Source organism: Centruroides sculpturatus, unplaced genomic scaffold, assembly GCF_000671375.1.
Source record: "Centruroides sculpturatus isolate CEXI.00-Female unplaced genomic scaffold, Cexi_2.0 scaffold13, whole genome shotgun sequence".
NCBI classification, from domain to species: domain Eukaryota; kingdom Metazoa; phylum Arthropoda; class Arachnida; order Scorpiones; family Buthidae; genus Centruroides; species Centruroides sculpturatus.
In genome coordinates this window covers 1609689-1610845 of record NW_019384405.1, presented here as the reverse complement: position 1 = coordinate 1610845, position 1157 = coordinate 1609689, and the positions used below count along the sequence as shown (strand labels likewise).

Sequence of the window (1157 nt, the reverse complement as noted above, 5' to 3'; positions counted from 1 at the left end):
TACGTGACACGCTTTGTACGCCAATGTGTCGCTCCGCGACGAAAACAAGCTTAAGCAACTGCTCTCCGAATGGTGCACATTCGATAAATATTCATACAATCTTTTCTTTATAGCATATTTTATATGGATTATTCCAAAAAATTACACGTATTTTGAAAAAGTTCGAGTCATATTAGTCTAGAATCGATTCATTTTATAAAATACTACTGGGAAAAACCTTTCAAACAGCCTTACCAACTTAGAACGGGCACGTGCAGTTTACAAATACCTGGTCAGCTGCACGTGCAGTTTAGAGATACCTCATCAGCTCCACGTGCAGTTTACAGTTATCTGGTCAGCTGCACGTGCAGTTTACAGTGACCCTATAAGCTTCACATGCTATTTATAAGGTGGCCGAGATTACTGTAATGTTATAAAAAGTCAGTGAAACACTAGATATACGTTATAACGAAATGGCTAGCGCCAGTAGTTCATCCACAGAGAAATTTATCGTTGGTGAAAAGTATAAATTAATAAGTAAGATAGGAAGTGGTTCGTTCGGAGTCGTTTATCTTGGCGTCGACATCACAAATGAAGAAAAAGTTGTCATAAAATTGGAGTCAAGAAAGGTAAAGAATCCACGACTACTCTACGAAGGTAAAGTATATGAAATTCTTCAAGGTGGTATCGGTATACCTGATATACTATGGTATGGAGAAGAAAGAAATTATAATGCTTTAGTCATGAATCTTCTTGGAACAAGTTTAGAAAAACTTTTTACAATACGTTCACGACGTTTTACTATGAAAACTGTTTTAATGCTAGCTGATCAGATGATTGAACGAATTGAATATGTTCACAATAAGAATTTCATTCACCGAGACATTAAACCAGAGAATTTTCTTATTGGACNGTTGACGTAGTTGAAAATCTTCACTTGTTTTTTCATATGTTCTCTTTCATTTTTTCTGTGCTTATATAGGTTAATATTTGTTGTTTTCTATAACAATACCTTCAGTTAATTCTGGGAAGCAGAGATTCTAAATAATAAATTTAAAAAAAACATACTTTATTCGTTCCTAATTGTTGTGCATTTTAAGTTTACAGTACATTTAGAAAATAAACATATCCTCTCAATATATTTTACCTCGTTATTTCAATAACATAAAGGTGAAGAC

At 33.8% G+C, this 1157-nt stretch overlaps 1 pseudogene; it reads left to right on the top strand.

Annotated features, from left to right (window-relative positions):
* Positions 1 to 452: 452 nt before the first annotated feature.
* Positions 453 to 902, top strand: LOC111618801 (annotated as a pseudogene).
* Positions 903 to 1157: the final 255 nt, after the last annotated feature.